Genomic DNA, 17,271 nt, shown 5'->3' on the forward strand with positions numbered 1-17,271 from the left:
TAATTAAAATATCCTGTTTCCCCCAGCTACCAGTGTTTGTGGTTTGCTTTGGCTGCAAGGAAGATCATAGCTAAATTTATAGGCATTTGTAGCAACTGTACAGGATCTGTACAGCATACAACAAAGAAGTCGTTATCGTGGTTTCACTGACTCTTTCAATCTTGATTTGCCTTTGCTCCAATTTTTTCATCTAAGTATAGTCAATAAAAATATACTTTACTGTTTTTTCCCATTATGATCAAATACATGTTTGTTACAGAAAATTTATGTAACTCGGGCCAAAAGAAATAAAAATAAAATATCCTTAAGACTAGCACCCAGGGCTTCCCTGGTGGCGCAGTGGTTGAGAGCCTGCCTGCCAATACAGAGGACACGGGTTCGTGCCCCGGTCCAGGAAGATCCCACATGCCACGGAGCGGCTGGGCCTGTGAGCCATGGCCGCTGAGCCTGCGCATCTGGAGCCTGTGCTCCGCAACGGGAGAGGCCACAACAGTGAGAGGCCCGTGTACTGAAAAAACAAACAAACAAAAAAATACAAACAAACAAAACTAGCACCCAGAGATAAGCACTGTGAACACTAGTTCGTATGTTTTTTCATTCCCTTTCTTATCCATATGCACCCATACTCAGTATATTTTATATTTCATAACCGTTTTTTTTCAGTTAATATCCTATGGACAACTATTCCTATTATTATATATTCTAAAACATTCCTTCTAATGTCTACATTTATTCAAATTGTATGGATGTACCAAGTTTACTTTATTAAACCTCTGTAGCTGAATATTTAGGTTTTCTCCAGCTTTTCACAATTATAAATGACCCCATACACTACAGTGAGCATCCTTGTGGTTAAGTGTTTGTGCATGTTCATAATACTTTCTTATGACAGGTTCTATTAACAGAGTTGCTGGGTAAAAGAGTGTATATTATTCCACCCCCTGTTGGTGTTGCCTAATTATCCCTAGAAAAGCTGTGTATCAATTTACACTCCCACTATTAATATGAGTATTCTTTAATCCCAAACACTTACTAACACTGGGCCTTATATCACCTATTTCTTTATTTTGTTGAATTTTGTGTTTCTGTATTGAGTTACTCCAAATCTTTCTTAGAAGGAAGCAGGAGGTTTATAAATTTGAAATAATGACTAGCTAGATATATTTACAAAATCTACCAGGGAAGATGTATGAACTGTGATAATCAGGCATAATGTGGTGCCTACCGTCTGCACAGGTTTCCTAAGTTATTGTTAACATCCTGGCATGCTGAGAAAGCTAAGATGACATTTTTACCTTCAGCTGAAGCAACTGCTCTAGTTTCTATGATAAGGTGTCAATGGAATCACCTATCTTGGCCAATTCAAGAAGCCTCCACTTACATAGGACAGCCTACGTTCTGGGATGTTATGCAAAGTCTTTGAAGAGTTCAAACATCTCAAAATGGAAGAGAAAAGTACAATTTCAATAAACTCTGTCAGGATTATGTTATCACAGCAGCTTATCCAAATGAACTGATAAATCAAGTTGTTTAGATAGGAAAATATACCAGTATTTAGTCTGTTTTGATGATTAGTCTATGACTATGTTTACGTCATGCCTCCTTTAAGTCTTTCATTATTCCATTAAGGTCCTTCACCTAGTTAACTTCTATTATCTTTTAGATCTCAGTTCACCATCAGTATCGCAGGGAAACCTAACCCAATGCCCACTCACAAACTATATGGTGTCCTCTATAACATCACTCCCTATGCTTTTCCATCGCAGCACTTACAAAAGCTTGCAATTACAATTTATATGGTGATTTGATTAATGTTTGTTTCATCCTCTAGATTGTAACGTTTCATAACTGTGGTAGTTAGTTAGAAATAACCAATCATCTACTTTAGAATAGTGGTCTCTAAATTTTTTTCATTTTACCCTCCATTAGTAACTTTTTTCTAGCAAGCATAATCATAATATATATTCATGTGTGACTGTCCTATTATGTACATTGTGAAGTAAACATACAAAAATATTTTTAAAGGCTAAGATAAAAAATACTTTCCTCCAGTAATGCCTGTCTTGTAGCTTGCTCCCCTCCACCTCATGGTGTGTATAATTTGTACAAAGCTTAACATTTCATTTGCATTAACTAAGTTTTTTTAAGAACAAGCTTAAAACAGAAACAAAACAAAACCCCCAAGTATAATTACTGCTATGCAGCAAATGTTTTTTTTCTATCCACCCTGAAGTTTCTTTCATGTGCTAATGTGGCATTTAAAAAACCTCCTCTCCTTTAACTTAGATCTTTAAAGACCTCACACATCTAAAGATTCTTTACATTCACCAGAAACTTCCAGAGTGGTCTGAGGGTTGACATGCAGTATGATTAATGGATAGTACTGATTTAATTTCCTAAAACAAGAATTTTCCCTTCTGTAAGGAAAACTGTTGTTCGCAATTCATGTCAAGCATTTTACCATGCTTACAGATTCTTATTTTTAAATAAGAAGGCAAAGCTTATTGAAATTTTTCCTTCATTTATAAAATTACCACTGGAAAAGTTCTGGCCTATAAAACAATCAAGAGCTGATCAATAACTATGAGCATCTTCCTAATACCAAAGAAACATGGCTTTTATTTGTTACCATTTTAATGAGGTTTTATTAGCACATGTAGAAAAGAAGCAGAAAATACAACAGAAGATAAATTTAATAAATAGACTTCAAAATGTAAATACAAAGTGCTATAGAGACTACTGGGATATTTTAGGAGCTAGATACATAAGGTTAAAGATTCAGGATAAAAGTATTAGTTAAATAATTATTAAATAGATATGACCATCATTAGACAGTAAATTATTAAAGTTTCTTCAAAGATCTTAATTTGGTGTCATTTGGAATGAAGTTAAAAATTCTCCTTCTGTGGGGTAGGGATGGATTGGGAGTTTGGGATTAGCAGATGCAAACTATTATATACAGGATGGATAAACAACAAGGTCCTGTATAGCACAGGGAACTATATTCAGTATCCTATGATAAATCATAATGGAAAAGAATACAAAAAAGAATGTACACATATGTATAACTGAATCACTTTGCTGTACAGCAGAAATTAACACAACATTGTATATCAACTATACTTGAATGAAATAAATTTTAAAAAATACTTTTCCAGGAGACAAACAGCGGAACTAATTTTGTTCTCATATACTTTTTATATTTGATATCTGACGAAAAATTTGACTACTTAACACACAAAGACAGAAACAATTGGCAATTCCCATTCTCACTCATATTTCAATAGCGCCTGATTCTGGTTTTTTTGGTAAGTTTTCTGTTGTTTTGCTTTCCCTAAAGAAAAGATATTTCAAGTGGAAATTTACTTTGAGGGAGCCAGCAGGAAGGGATATTTGCTGAGAGTGAAGGAAGCAGTGAAGGACACTTTGCCTCTGGCATCCCCAACTCTTAACTACTCTAACATCAGACCCCAAACTTAAGTGACCTCAGACTCAGAAGTGGAAACACATCACAATTGGTATTTCACTTTATAGACTGGTAAAAAAAAACACTGCCACTTGAAATAATGGAACTTCCTTATCCTGCTTATTTTCCCCATCTCCACAGGGGCCTTACTTTATTTAGGGTTCTTTTCAGTCAGGCATGAGAAGTGAGGCTCCACAAGTACTGTAAATCTTTACCCCAGCACCAAAGGTCAAAAGGTTATCTGTGCTATGTAGTCTTAGAGTAGATGATTTTCTTTATTCTTTTCTCTCTTTCTTTCTCCTTTTTTTTAAAGAAAACAAAACATATGCATATGAAACACAGCAAGCTAATTTAGGTACTAAAAGAATTCCTCTTCTATAGATGAACTGCTTTCTCAAGAAAACTACTAAATATCAACTTTTCAGGCATTTTACAAAGGGAAACCAGATGCAACCGAGTTTCCCTCCCCACCACCATTGTCTGCTAGAAAACTTGCCACACAGCTGCTAAAGCAGTAAAATAACTTCAGACCTACAAAAGTGATGACCATTTAGGCAAATGCATCAATTTCATTCTTGAAAAAAAAAAAACAACTTTGCTTTATCCTTTAAAAAAAAAAAAGAGTAGGTCTTCTTATTCACAAATTATACCTCATTTACTAACAAGACAAATGTTTTTCAGAGCTTTTCATGTTTAGAGCATTTTGAAAGGTAATGACTATTCAAGACTAAGAATATAAAAGTCCAGGAAAAACTATCAAAATTCTTTTCCCAATTATTTTTTTGGCTGTGATATGGGAAGTTGAACCTTGATATCTTTTTAAAGATGGTGATACATATTTAAGAAAACATAGGCATTTATTGTTGCCTTTTTTCTCTCTCATCAAAACAATCTTTTTAAAGTAGGAAGTAAAACTGTTGAGTGTAACTGTTGAGTGCCACTGATACAATTCTGATACAGTACAATATACAGCACAAGAGTAAAAGGCATTTATTCTTTCAGGAGACACTGTCATTTTAATGCTCTTTGCAATCCTCTGAATTTAAGTGGCAGAAATGCAAATTTTAACAGTGCTGCTATTACATTCAACTGAGTTACAAAAAAAAGCTACAAAAAGGCTTTCATATACTGAAGAGGGCTAAATATCTTCTGTGATCTGCTACAAGATACAATCTGGAATTTGCCAACTATATTTCTCCCATAATATAGCAGCAGTGGTTTGTCTAATCCCTTTTGCTTCTTTCTTAATCAAAATTCCACTATCTTTTGCGGCAAGTAAAAGAAACTGATAAATGTTTAGAATTGCACCAAATTAAGAATATAAATATGACCTCATCTATATGGAAAGAATATGGAAAGAATTTCAGTTTCCTAAGGTCTATGAAGATGATTAAAAAAAATAAGATAGGGGCTTCCCTGGTGGTGCAGTGGTTGAGAGTCTGCCCGCTAATGCAGGGGACATGGGTTCGAGCCCTGGTCTGGGAGGATCCCACATGCCGCGGAGCAACTAAAGCCCGTGAGCCGCAACTACTGAGCCTGCGCGTCTGGAGCCTGTGCTCCGCAACGGGAGAGGCCACGATAGTGAGAGGCCCGTGCACTGCGATGAAGAGTGGCCCCCACTTGCCACAACTAGAGAAAGCCCTCGCACAGAAACGAAGACCCAACACGGCCATAAATAAATAAATAAATTAAAAAAAAAAAAATAAAAAAAAAAATAAAAAAAATAAGATAGCACTGAAAGTGACAACTCATAAAATGAGAATGTTCAAAATTTCACATAGTAAGAGAAATTTCAATGAGATTTGTTGGATGTGCCCCACTTTCCTGAAAATGACCTAATGTCTTTCATTTTACAATTATGCTGACAATGGTTTCTTCTGCTCAAATCTTTGCAGCTAAGACAGAAAGATGCTGGGTTCCTTGCAGCAGGACAGCATCAGTGTGTAGGCTTAACTCCAAACTGCACACCAATGATTCACCATCTCAGATCTTCTGAAATAGAAACCATATATTAAGCTGCTAGAGACATCTCCACCAGAACACCAACCTTTCCAACTCAACATGGTCAAAACTGAACTTAATATCTCCCACTTTTCCAAACCTGGTCTTAACTCCTAAAGCTCTACTCCAATTAAAGTATTGTCCACCCAGAGCTCTTGAGAACTGGTCCAACTTCTTCCTTACCTAATCATATTTGCAGCTAATAGTTACTGAGCACTTACTATGTGCCAGTGCACCTTGTTGAGGGTTCCGCATGTACTAGCACACTTAATTCTCAGCATCCTGGACATTGTGCAAATTGAGGTTCGTGGAGGTGCAGTAACTTGACCACGATCAAGTGTGTGGAGAGCTAGAATTCAAAGCCTGGCCATCTTATCTCAAAACCCTCAGTCTTCTATTTTAAATTTTAAAACTGACATTTTGGGGGTGTATGGTTCTATTTAACACATGAACAGATTTGTGTAACCACCACCACAATCAGGAAACAGAACAATTCCATCATATCAAGAAACTGCTGGTGCTGCCCCTTTGTAGTTAAATCCTACTCCCACCCCAATCTATGGCAATCATTCATCTGTTCTCCATCCCTATAGTTTTGACTTCTCAAGAATGTCACACAAATGGGGACTTCCCTGGTGGTCCAGTGGGTAAGACTCCATGCTCCTAATGCAGGGGACCCAGGTTTGATCCCTGGTCAGGGAACTAGATCCCACATGCCTCAACTAAGAGTTCAAATGCCACAACTAAAAGATCCCACATGCCGCAACTAAAAAAAAAAAGATCCCACATGCCACAACTAAAGATACCAAATACCACCATGAAGATCGAAGATCTCACATGCAATAACTAAGACCTGGCACGGCCAAATAAATATATATATATATAAAAGGAATGTCACATAAATGGAATCATACAGAATGTAACCTTTTGAGACCAGCCTCTTTCACTCAGCATAATACCAATATTCATCAACAAACTATCGCAAGTAGCCATATAGTTCATTGCTTTTTAATGCTGAGGAGTAATTCAACGGTATGGGTATATCACAGCTTGTTTACCTACTCACCCATTGAAGGACAACTGTTGTTTCCAGCCTGGGGGGACTGTGAATTGAGCTATACATTTTATGTATAGGTTTTTGTGTGAACATCAGTTTTCATTTTTCTACAGTAAACACACAGGATGAGATTGCTGGGTCACATGGCACAGGCATGTTTAACTTCATAAGACAGCACTGAACTGTCTTCTAGAGTGGCTGTACCATTTTGCATTCCTACAATAATGCATAAGAGTTCCAGGTGTTCTGTATCCATGTCAGCACTTGTTATTGGCAGTTTTGACATTTAAAAAAATTTTAGTCATTCCAATAGGTATGTAGTGGTATCTTATTGTAGTTAAAATTTTTTAATTTGCATTTTGGTAATGGCTAATGATGTTGAGCATCTTTGCATAGACCCCTTAGGCGTAATCCCTATATATGAAGGTCTCCTATTAGGCCCACATGTAATCAGTCAAGTTCTACGCGTGAAAAACTTCACACCTGCCTTCTCTCCAATGAACTACTGTCTTAGCTTATACTTATTATTTTAGATTATTTCAACAATCATTTTATTGATTTCCTGTCTTCAGTAGCCCCCTCTCTCCCTGGCTCATGCTCACTGCATTCTCTAAACCTATCCTCTACAATGTGATTACCAGTTATCTGTCTAAACAAGCCATGTCATTTTCTCATTTAAAAACTTGCTGGCTCTGCACTACTAACAAGATAAGACAAAGACTAACTAATTTATCAAGGTACACAGGGTCCTTAAAACATGGGACCTAGTGAACTCTATGGTTTTAGCTTCCGTAACTCCTACCCATGCAACCCATGTTTCAGCCATGGCAAACCAATGAGGCTACCTCTTTTAATCTTTCTGTTTCTGTACATTTTAAACTCCTATGATTGGAATGATTTTCCTCCATTTCTCTACTGGGCAATTTTTTAGCGTACAGTAAAATTAGTTATTTATCCTCTGTGCTTTCAGAGTAGTCTGACTGTACCTCAATTTTGTCTATCAGCACATTTTCCTATGAACGCTGATAGGTCCTCCAGGATGAACTTAAACACTTCGGAGGCAAGCATGCCATTTTACATTCAGGTTCCTTGTGCCCAATCCAGGGCCTGGTGAGTATGTGCATTCAATCAATATACGCTAATTTTTAAATTTTAAAAATAATGGAGAACACATACCTAGAAACTTCTGAGAAAAACGTGTATTGTATCAACCCTAAAATTAGAAATTTTGCATTTTTAATTGGCACTATCTTCTAGGCAATGTCTTCATGAGGAGTTAAGAGAAGAAATCACAGAAGTCAAAACTGCATGTTGTGGGGATGGTTTCAATTTTGCAATTAATTTGTTGGTAATTAATTTACACTAATTTAACGGTAACTGCAGCCCATTATCAGTAATTTCTAAATGGAGCTCAACTGATTTGCAAGGCCAAAGAGCTTCTGTGTTATAAGCCTTCTAGTAGGGCCCAAGAGACCAGCCCCAGGAAAGCATAGGAGTCTCTTTATCTGAGACCTATTGAGTTTCATAAAACACTGTACTCACTGTACTCACACAGTGCTAATGAGGGCTTTACAAACAGTACTGTAGCTCTTAGAGCCCACTGTAAAGCTCAATGATAGCAGCTGAGTGGGTTGAAAAATATTCTCCTTTCGAGTGACTACTAAACACTCCTGGCTTCATGCTGTCGATTCAAAGAACAGTTTGTGTTATGGGTTTATGGAATCCATGGCTATGTTTATTTCTTTGATCATTTAAAAACATAATATTTAATTAACTTGGCACTATCACAGTTACCTAAAATGAGATGACCAAATTAAGAGTAATTAAGTTTTCTCAGGGGATAAAATATGTTATTAGATATATGACTGGATGCCTCCTGAGAGTTTACTCAACCAAAATGAAGCATAAATTAAAACACTTTAGGGGCTTCCCTGGTGGCGCAGTGGTTGGGAGTCCGCCTGCCGATTCGGGGTATGCGGGTTCGTGCCTCGGTCCGGGGGGATCCCACATGCCGTGGAGCGTCTGGGCCCGTGGGCCGTGGCCGCTGGGCCTGCACGTCTGGAGCCTGTGCTCCACAGCAGGAGAGGCCGCGGCAGTGAGAGGCCCGCGTACCACAAAAAAAAAACAAAAAAAACCCACTTTAACACAGTTATAGAACTGGCTTAAAGGGAGGCATAAGCCAAAGGTCCAAATACCTTTCCCTTATATGTTAAAATGGTAGTTGTTTTTTTTTTCCACATATGGGATCAATATTACCTAACACTTTGTAAATGATTTTTGAAGAGGGTCTGCACAGTGAAATTTCCAAATTTGCTGATCTGGTGGATATTATACGATGATTATAATCCCCAAAAGTTGAGTATAAAGCGATTTAAAACAACACAATAAGCTGTTTTCTAAAGGAATTTTAATTTACCATTTGTGTACATGGAAACTGCCATGTACAGTAGGGACCACAGCAAACTTGGAGTATAGACTTTTATAACATGTGTGAACCAGAAAGTAAAAAGAAAGTTCACAAAACCTCCTCTTTCAGGAAAGAAGCAGTTCTGAGCTGCTTTTGTGTCTCATTTCTCTATATTATATTCTACACACTGCAACAGAAAGATATTTCTAAACATAAATCTAATCAGGCCACTCACTTGCTTAAAATCATTTAATGGCTTCACACTGCCCTTAGGACAAAGCCCAAATTCCCTCACGTGCCTTACCAGGTGCTGGCCTCTTGCAGGCCTCTCCAATTTCACTCTGGTCATAGTAACACTTAGTTCCTTCAGAACATGGTCTCCCTCATCTCCTGGCCATCCCACATAAATTTCAGCATTCCCTGAGTATTTCCTGGGTTCTGCCATTCCCTCTTTGTAAAGGCAGATTTATCCTGAAGCTATGAAGCTTAACTTTCAGAGCCCTCTGACCTGCATGCGGTCTATTAAATATACTGTACTACAGTGTATTTTAATATTATTTTAACTTATTTTATTATATATTATTTTATCAGGCTCCACATAACCTGTATCTGCCCCTGCCCCTTTGCCTGGCTAATACGAATCTTCCTTTAGATCTCAACATAAATGTTATTTCTTCTTGAAAGCCATCCCCATTTTAGCCCTAAAATAGGTCAGAAGCTCCTGCCAAGTGCCGTAACAGCAATCTGACATCTACTATCAAGGAGTTCATCACACCTTATTTTAATTGCTTATTTAATTATCATTCTTCCTCCTAAGTTCCCCAAATGCTATGATTATGCCTACATTAAATATGGTTGTGTTCTAATGTAGGGACTACCACATAGTGAGTTTGGTAAATACCTGAGAATGAATCTGTGAATGAGTATCAGTGGCAAACAAAATATAGAAACGAAGGGCCCAAATGAGAAGATTATACCTGAAAGCCTGTGATTCATCCATTCCTTGGATGTTTGGGAAGAAATGTACTGACTGAATGATGATAATCATGAAAGGCCATGTTTTCTCCATGTGTAAGCTGAGAAGTATGGGGAAGGGTGACTAGAAGCAAGATAAGCAGTAAGAAGTGCAGTAAACATGGACTAAAGAAAGGTTTAGTAGTAACAATAATTAAAAACTATAATTGGGGCTTCCCTGGTGGCACAGTGGTTGAGAGTCCACCTGCCAATGCAGGGGACACGGGTCCGTGCCTGGGTCCGGGAAGATCCCACATGCCGCGGAGCTGCTGGGCCCGTGAGCCATGGCCGCTGAGCTTGCGTGTCCGGAGCGGCCACAACAGTGAGAGGCCCGTGTACCGCAAAAAAAAAAAACAAAAACAAAAAACAAAACAAAACTGTAATTGGCTTGACAATTAAGAGAGTCAGAAATATAGGAACCTAGAAGGCACAATAACAAATTTCTGAAAGATTTCCAACAAGAATAACAAACTAGAGCTAAGAGTTATTAAGTTATAAAGAATTAACACTGGCTATTTAGGAAAAATGTTACTAGGTCATCTAGACCAGTGTTTCCACTTTTATGTGCATACTGGTCACCTAGTAATTATATTAAAATGGAGACTCTGATTCAGTAGGTCTGGGGAAGGGACAGGGCGAGCCTGAAATTCAGCATTTAAATAAAATTCCAGGTTATGCTGCTGAACCTGGGACCACACTTTAAAGAGCAAGGACTATAAAGTCTACATTTGGAATTGGCAAACCATAGTAATATGGTCTACTCTCTTTGGGTTACCTGCCAACTAAAAATGGTTTTTATATTTTTGAATGGTCAGAAAAAATTTTAAGCAATATTTTGTGACACATCCAAATTATATGAAACTCAAATTTTAGTCTCCATAAATACAGTAAGACTTTCTACTGGAACATAACCAACATCAATGCATTTATGAATTTTCTGTGCTGCTTTGTGCTACAGTGGCAGTGGAAGAGACCATATGGCCCACTGTATTAGTCTGCTTAGGCTACCATGACAAAACACCATAGACTGGATGGTTTAAACAACAGAAATTAATTTCTCATAGTTCTGGAGACTGGGAAGTCCAAGATCAAGGTCTGGCAGCAGTCCGTTTCTGGTAAGAGCTCTCTTCCTGGCTTGTAGACAGTCACCTTCTCATTGCCTCATATGGTGGAGAGAGAGCTCTGGTATTTCTTCCTCTTCTTCTAAGGGTACCAGCCCTATTGGATTAGGGTCCCACCCTTATGACCTCATTTAACATTTGTCACTCTCTCAAACGCTCTATCTTCAAATACAGTCACATTAGGGGTTAGGGCTTCACCATATGAATTTGGTGGGAACATAAACATTCAGTTCATAAAGTCCACAAAGCCTAAAATATTTACTATCTGGCTCATTACAGAAAAAATTTGCCTGGCCCTGGTCTAGACCCTTGTTTCTCAAAGTGAGCAGAAATGCAGAAATTTCAGGCTTCACCCAGACCTACTAAATTTTAACAAGGTCCCTGGGTAAATTCATACACATATTAAAGCTCAAGAAGTAGTGGTTTCCATATCTAATGATCATGGTAAGTTATATGGGACCAGATTTTCAGACTCTACCCTGGGAAGAGAACTATGTTATTGTAAAAACAACTACAACAGCTAACATTTGTTGAGGACTTACAATGCAATTTACAATGCAATGTTAACCCTTATGTGTATTGTCATTAAACCTTCCTAACATTCTAAAATAACTATTATTATTATTATCCTTATTTAAAAGATTAGGCAAACAACAAGGATTTAATTTGTTAATAAGCTGTGGAGCTTGTAAGTTAAACCTAGGCAGCAGACATGAAGCTTACTCAACTTATGTTTTTCTTTTAACTGTCAGTGCCACGTGCCTCCCATAATAAAGCATTGTAGATGACGCACCACGGGAATGACTGACACCATTTGGGGTCACAAGAGGATTCCCAGAAGAGTTAAGACTTAAAAGCTGAGCAAGATTTTTTCCAGAGAGAAGAGATAGGTCTCCAATTTTGTCCAGAGAGCATCCAAAATATTTTAAAATGGAAGATTACCTTTCATCCTAGAAAAAGAATTTAAGGAAAGATAAACAGATGATTAACTGTAACTTTTGTATAGTTCTTACAGTTTCATCAACCTGCAAACAGTCTGTTTTTAACTAGAGGTAGTTGCAAATTGGCAAATGAAAATCTTTTTATTGTCTTAATGTAGCAGTACGTTTTTAGTAATGGGATTTTTTAGAAGTGTATGCTCCATTTCTTCTGAGGTATTGGTTTTTTAAGTATTTTTTTTTAATTTTAAGTATTAAGGTTCTGAAATGTGATTTGAATATCAATCATATTTGACATTGTTGGATGTTGCCGAGAAGGGAATTTTCAAAAATTTTTACTCTCTTGATAAATTAGGAATAAATAGTTCAGTGTTCCCTAAAGTCTGTGTTTAAGTTTCAGCATGTTTTGTCTTGATAAAAGATTAAACACAACATAATAACTTAAAAGATATTTAACAGTGAAGGAAGTGAAATACAGTAGTACTTTTTAAATGTTCCCTTTGTTATGTTATAATTTGTACTCACAGTCAATTTTATGGCCTACATAGTAGGTGGTTTCCAAAATCATTTCTTTAAGAAGTCTACTGACTTCAGTTAAATGAACTTATTTTGTAATTATTTGAAAATAATGAAAGAATGCAATCAGATACTGTTCAGAGCAACTATTTCTACTAAAAGTGAAAATTAACTGTGGTAAAGCACAGGAAGAACTGAAGAGAGGCAAAAAATGTGAGGTTATGTCCCCAAAGATCTTTCCTGTGGTAAATGACAGCAATAATGTTAATGGGATTTTTACACCAAGCCTAAAAATGGTCTGTTAACACATAAATGCAAAGTGATCTCACAGAGGGAATGTGAATTGGTTCAGCCACTATGGAGAACAGTATGGAGGTTCCTTAAAAAACTACAAATAGAACTACCGTATGACCCAGCAATCCCACTACTGGGCATATACCCTGAGAAAACCAGAATTCAAAGAGTCATGTACCAAAATGTTCACTGCAGCTCTATTTACAATAGCCAGGAGATGGAAACAACCTAAGTGTCCATCATCGGATGAATGGATAAAGAAGATGTGGCACATATAAACAATGGAATATTACTCAGCCATAAAACGAAACAAAATTGAGCTATTTGTAATGAGGTGGATAGACGTAGAGTCTGTCATACAGAGTGAAGTAAGTCAGAAAGAGAAAGACCAATACCGTATGCTAACACATATATATGGAATTTAAGAAAAAAAAATGTCATGAAGAACCTAGGGGTAAGACAGGAATAAAGACACAGACCTACTAGAGAATGGACTTGAGGATATGGAGAGGGGGAAGGGTAAGCTGTGACAAAGTGAGAGAGAGGCATGGACATATATACACTACCAAACGAAGCAGCCGCATAGCACAGGGAGATCAGCTCGGTGCTTTGTGACCTCCTGGATGGGTGGGATAGGGAGGGTGGGAGGGAAGGAGACGCAAGAGGGAAGAGATATGGGAACATATGTATATGTATAGCTGATTCACTTTGTTATAAAGCAGAAACTAACACACCATTGTAAAGCAATTATACTCCAATAAAGATGTAAAAAAAAAAAAAGTAATCTCACAGAAACCAGTGCTGGTTTATGAAGTCAAAGCTAATCTGGACAGAATGCTTAATGATATTTATGTTGTCGACTATACATTACTTCAGCATGGAAGACTCCTGGCATCTATAATGACATTTAAGCTGGTAGTCAATATCAAAGCACCAGATTATCTGAAATGAATTTATAGGCTAAGTCAGTATGGAACTATACACTTGAAATTATTCACAATTAGGAAGATTTTGTTATAAAATATAGTGTATTTTTTACTCCATCTTATGTGAAATTTGCAGACCAACCACATTATAAGGATTTTCACCTGTAGCATGTTTCCAAAGATTTTCTGAGTGTTATCTAAGGCTTCCTTGTGTGAGAGGGGTGAGGGAAGACAGTCTCTGAAAAGACTTTGGCTTGCTTTAAAACGTGACTTCCGTATTTCGTAAACTGAGTGATTCTAATTCTCTTCGAAACAAAATCGCTATTATAGTAAGGTTCACAATGACCCCTCTCTGCTCAAAGTGGTCTCGAAGTGGTCTCCTTTATGCCACAAAATCTTGTTCTGCCTCGACTAAAGGAAAGCTTACAACTTCCTCCAGCTATATCAATTTGGCTCACCAGTGCTAGTTCTCTGTTTTCTTTCTTGAGATATGTAGCCACACAACCAAATCCTATTCTACTATAGTAAAAGATAACACCCAGAAATCTGACTTAATTTTACCATGCTTCTATACAAACTGGCTAAGGGACTCTAAAATTACATCATTAACCAGGGACTGTTTCTTCAGACTCCTACTCCCAGCAGAAACTGGGAGTTATAACTTTAGATTTCTCAAGAAAAGATCTCAGTTTTGAAGGTGTGATTTTAAATATTTTGGATCTTTACAATTGGTGCTAAATAGAACGCTCATTAATCATGCTCGCTGTGAAATTTAATAGCACAAATTCTTTGACAAAAAAGAAGCTAAAGATTATCTAACATCAGGGTCCTAAATGCTAAACAACAGCACTATCTAAATAATCCCCCCCTTTTCACTCTATTCTATACAGACAAAACAATTAAGAACAGTTTCTGACAATCAGCTTATGAAAACAGTCCTCTTGCAATTAGAAACTCTAACTTCAGAATTTTAAGCCAATTTCTGAAATAAACAGACCAAAAAAGGAGGAACAAATTATTTCAATCAGTCTATTATCAGGGAATACAAGTGTGCTATTAATTTTGCTTCTGTTTACTGTGTGATGAATGGAACAAACATTTAAAAATTCTATTTAAAACTGAACTAAACACTGAAAGTGCCAAAGAAAAAAACTAAGTGAAAATAATTACTACGAAGATGCAAAATCTTGAAGAAAACCGCAAACCACAATTTAGAACAAATCACATAAACATTAAATCACAAGCCTAGTGCTTTTTATCCAACTCCCCCAAAGTAAACCACTTCCAATAAAATCAAACTGTATATATTAAAATCATTAAACTAAAACAAACTAGCAACGTCAAAAATACTTCCACTGCTCTGTCAATATTTATATTATACTAATAAAGACACAAGAGCCTTTTTTAGCCACTTGAAAAAACAAAACATTCTACATCTCAGGGAATAGAGCTTTGAGGGTTTACAGTAAAATGTTCTAAAATAACTTTCATTACTAAGTACAATTAAATTTAGTTAATCAGAAATTTGGGAGAAAACTGGACAAGTGATTCAACTTAATCTTTTGGTTTAATCCTTGTTTTTAGCAGTGGTCACATCTGTTACATTTTTTAAATCCAGTGCTATAATGCCTTACTTAAAAAAGAATTTAAAATGCTTGTTAAATGAATTGAAATATATGAACTCATTCACCTATTTCTTTCTTTCAGAAACAAAGAACTGTATGTATTACTAAGGAGAATGTGTCCCCAAAACATATTTTATTGAAAATTTCATTACCTGAAGTGGAAACAAAAAGGGCATCAGAAAGGGGATTAGTATGAAAATGAAATTTTGAGACATCAGTTTCCTACTCAAATTGACACTGAATCAGCAAACAAAAGCATTTAAATTTCATTTCCAAGCCCACTTAGTAAATCTAGTTCCGGTTAGAGTATCTTTAATGTGCAAAAGCTCAGTAAAAGCAAGTATTCACCATGTAAGACACAGATAGGGTTCCCTTAACCTACTGCCCTCTAGACACATCACACTCTGTTAAACAGGCAGCTACCGCCAGATGCTCTCGCTAAAAATGGTCACAGATGGTCAGCTGTCCAGTTAATAGAACATACTGCTCTCCCAACAGCCAAAAGTAAGACGGAAAGGAGTGAGAGCTGTTAACACTTGCCTGCTTAGCAGGTTAAACCCATTAGCTTGCTGTAAGCTTGGCTAGGCCCCAAGAGTGACTTTCTAGAAAAGGAAGATGAGACCCTAGGGCTCTCAAGATTAGAAGGCATCTTAAAGGTGATCTAGTCAAAAGCTGCACAGTGCTTTAATCCACACAACTGCATCATTGCCAGTCAGCCAATACAGCCCTGGACACGGCAACTCCAGGGGTATGGAACGGGCCATCTAACAAGAAAGCCCTACAGCTGTGAGAGAGTACTCTGCAACCCTGCACTGCAATTCCTCCAGCCACTCAGTCTGACTCCAGTCAGGAGACACGCGGCTATTTTAATAGACGGGGTATATTGAGTATAACAAAATCATTTCCTACTTTTATGCACTATAAAATGATTTTAAATCCTTTGCAAATGGCACATGCAAAGGATTTTATGACATAAAAACACAGGCAGTAAATATATGCGATTTATTTTTAAAACATAGGAAGAAATAAAGGTATATAGGATGGAAAGCTATTATTCAGAGATTACAAAAAATTTCAACAAAAATCAATGGATCTTCTTCATATATATGCCATCTGTAGAAAATTTTTAAATTTTAAAGAATTGTTTTTAATTGGCTAAGTTTTAATAAAATGTTTCTCTAAACTTTTCACAAGCACAGCAGTCTTTTGTTTTTTTCTAATAAATTATTCATCTGTTTAGAATAAGCTACCTATATGTTCAGTAAGACTTGTCTAACAATCTACTGTTTTGTTATCTTCAATGTATGTATACTTCCCTATCAGGGGAGAAATTGGAGGTAATGAGTTTGATGTATGATTTTTCATCAAAAATTGTCTCAAATCCTGTTTCTTACTTGATACTGACTAAAATTTTCTTGATTAAATGACATGCATGTGGAAAGGGAGGGCACCCTGAGAAGGCATGGCTAGAAATAAATGCTGCTGAATAGCTGACAGTAGGTTGGGCTAACGTCATCTGAGTATCAATGGCTTAAGGAAGGTCACCCTGGAACACATGTAACTTCTCCTCGTCCTTTATAAAGCTGTGTGACAGGGATCAACTGTGAAACTTATTTAACCTAATGCAGATTCAATTAAATCCAACACAACAAGATTACAAGCAAAACGGCACCTGAAAAATTACGGCAAAGAACTGGAAGATGGGGTTCTGCGTCCCTGGGTCTGAAAACAGATTCCCACCACTGCTTCTTACTGCACAGGGATTTGGGTCTAATGTTGTTCTCACAGCTTGTGCCGTGAGGCCAGGGAAAAAAAATGAAGCAGTCCCCTGTGGGACCCCTGTGCCTCTTCCCTTCCTGCACTCCAAAGGGCAGTCTGTTACAGGGAAAGCCAGAGTGCTTGTAAA

The 17,271-nt window shown here is 37.1% G+C and overlaps 1 protein-coding gene across 1 annotated transcript in view; it reads right to left on the bottom strand.

Moving 5' to 3' along the window:
• PRTG (protogenin) overlaps positions 1–17,271 on the bottom strand; it is a gene marked incomplete at its 3' end in the record, with an annotated part of 127,851 nt that overhangs the window by 40,701 nt on the left and 69,879 nt on the right. The gene's annotated exons all lie outside the window — the stretch shown is intronic.

Source organism: Mesoplodon mirus (assembly GCF_964341445.2).
Source record: "Mesoplodon mirus genome assembly, chromosome: 4".
NCBI lineage: Eukaryota > Metazoa > Chordata > Mammalia > Artiodactyla > Ziphiidae > Mesoplodon > Mesoplodon mirus.